Source organism: Cupressus sempervirens, chromosome 2 (assembly GCF_028749045.1).
Source record: "Cupressus sempervirens isolate cs-2001-9-10 chromosome 2, ASM2874904v1, whole genome shotgun sequence".
NCBI lineage: Eukaryota > Viridiplantae > Streptophyta > Pinopsida > Cupressales > Cupressaceae > Cupressus > Cupressus sempervirens.
In genome coordinates, this window is record NC_143119.1 from 558,349,760 (window position 1) to 558,352,411 (window position 2,652).

General features: G+C 49.2%; 1 non-coding gene across 1 annotated transcript in view; it reads left to right on the forward strand.

The window, feature by feature from the left end:
* The first annotated feature begins 955 nt into the window (after positions 1-955).
* LOC149573892 (18S ribosomal RNA) overlaps positions 956-2,652 on the forward strand; it is a 1,811-nt gene continuing 114 nt past the window's right edge. Inside the window, exon 1 of the ribosomal RNA XR_016360619.1 lies at positions 956-2,652. This exon is cut by the window's right edge and continues 114 nt beyond it. This is a non-coding gene — a ribosomal RNA (18S ribosomal RNA).

Here is a 2,652-nt window from a genome sequence, read left to right on the forward strand (position 1 = left end):
TCCACTCTCCACCCTAAGTTTTTTGCCGATCAGTAGAGCCTTGGGATTGAGAGGGGGGCCGGCGAAAGGTTTGGTTGCCGCATAATTTATTCGCTAGTGCGTTCTCGGTGCGTGCTCGCCTCTTCACTGTCTCATCCCACAGAAGTGCATGGCACTTTCATGACAACCTTTGTGGTCTGGGCCAGTAGAAGCGTAGAGTATTACCGATAATTTTTTTTTGGATGCGGAAACTCTCCATGCCCTGTCCTGCCCTGTGCGATCCGAACGGCTACGGCTCGTGGGTTCTACGGGAGATACTCTTCTTCAGCTCCCCCCTAAAGAGAGCGCTCGGTGTTTGCATTGTGTGGACAAAAAGCCCAAGGCATTTCATCTCTCCCTTCAGATGCGAAATTCTGGGAGGGCTTGTCGAAGTATGGCCGTTTGTACGGGGTGCACCAAAAAGCGTTTAGGGGGCATATGCCTGGGAAATGGATGTCTCTGAGTGTCCTTACTCGGTCGCGTGCGCAGTGTACATCTTTGCATTACGACCCTGCTGTGAGCATTTGTGATTCGAGCATTTTTGGGGAACGGGTTTTGTACGAGATGTTCTTCTCAGGCTCCTGCGAACCAGAGCGCTCATCTTTGCAATGCTCCGACAAGTGCAGGCCCAACGTGTCTGTCTAGGGGAAGAAATTGCACGAATGCTTTTTGCCAAGATGTGGGTCCTCGCGGGTGGTTTCCTCATGGTGCCAATTCTTCAGTATGTGCATGTGCATGAGATTGAAGCTTGTCCGATAATGCTAGTGTGAGTGTTCAGCCATAGGAACTTTTCTGTACCGAGGCTCCCTGTTCGGCCCTCTCCGGTCGGCGGATTATGTTTGGATGCATGATGGAGAGAATGCAAATTTTGGTTTCCCATCGCGGCGGGCATCCCTTGGCTATAGTAGGTCTTGGGGGTCCCCTCGTTGTTAGAAGCTACCTGGTCGATCCTGCCAATAGTCATATGCTTGTCTCAAAGATTAAGCCATGCATGTCTAAGTATGAACTATTTCAGACTTTGAAACTATGGATGGCTCATTAAATCAGTTATAGTTTGTTTGATGGTACTTTGCTACTCGAATAACCGTAGTAATTCTAGAGCTAATATGTGCACCAAATCCCGACTCTCGGAAGGGATGCATTTATTAGATAAAAGGCCGGCGCGGGCTCGCCCGCTATTCCGGTGATTCATGATAACTCGACGGATCGCACGGCCTTTGTGCTGGCGATGCTTCATTCAAATTTCTGCCCTATCAACTTTCAATGGTAGGATTGAGGCCTACCATGGTGGTGACGGGTGACGGAGAATTAGGGTTCGATTTCGGAGAGGGAGCCTGAGAAACGGCTACCACATCCAAGGAAGGCAGCAGGCGTGCAAATTACCCAATCCTGACACGGGGAGGTAGTGACAATAAATAACAATACTGGGCTCATCGAGTTTGGTAATTGGAATGAGTACAATCTAAATCCCTTAACGAGGATCCATTGGAGGGCAAGTTTGGTGCCAGCAGCCGCGGTAATTCTAGCTCCAATAGCGTATATTTAAGTTGTTGCAGTTAAAAAGCTCGTAGTTGGACCTTGGGTCGTCACGGTCGGTCCGCCTTCTGGGTGTGCACTGGCCCTCACGTCCCTTCTGTTGGTGGCGTGTTCCTGGCCTTAATTAGCTGGGTCGCGGTTCCGGCGCCATTACTTTGAAAAAATTAGAGTGCTCAAAGCAAGCCTACGCTCTGAATACATTAGCATGGAATAACGCGATAGGAGTCTGGTCCTGTTCCGTTGGCCTTCGGGACCAGAGTAATGATTAATAGGGACTGTCGGGGGCATTCATATTTCATTGTCAGAGGTGAAATTCTTGGATTTATGGAAGACAAACCACTGCGAAAGCATTTGCCAAGGATGTTTTCATTAATCAAGAATGAAAGTTGGGGGCTCGAAGACGATCAGATACCGTCCTAGTCTCAACCATAAACGATGCTGACCAGGGATCGGCGGATGTTGCTCTAAGGACTCCGCCAGCACCTTCTGAGAAATCAGAGTGTTTGGGTTTCGGGGGGAGTATGGTCGCAAGGTTGAAACTTAAAGGAATTGACAGAAGGGCACCACTAGGAGTGGAGCCTACGGCTTAATTTGACTCAACACGGGAAAACTTACCAGGTCTAGACATAGTAAGGATTGACAGATTGAGAGCTCTTTCTTGATTCTATGGGTGGTGGTGCATGGCCATTCTTAGTTGGTGGAGCGATTTGTCTGGTTAATTCCGTTAATGAATGAGACCTCAGCCTGCTAACTAGCTACGCGGAGGTTCCCCTTCGCGGCCAGCTTCTTAGAGGGACTATGGCCTCCTAGGCCATGGAAGTTTGAAGCAATAACAGGTCTGTGATGCCCTTAGATGTTCTGGGCTGCACGCATGCTACACTGATGCAACCAACAAGTTTCTCTCCCTGGCCCGAAAGGTTTGGGAAATCTTGCCAAATTGCATCGTGATGGGGATAGACCATTGCAACTATTGATCTTCAATGAGGAATTCCTAGTAAGCGCGAGTCATGAGCTCACGTTGACTACGTCCCTGCCCTTTGTACACACTGCCCGTCGCTCCTACCGATTGAATGATCTGATGAAGTGTTCGGATCACGG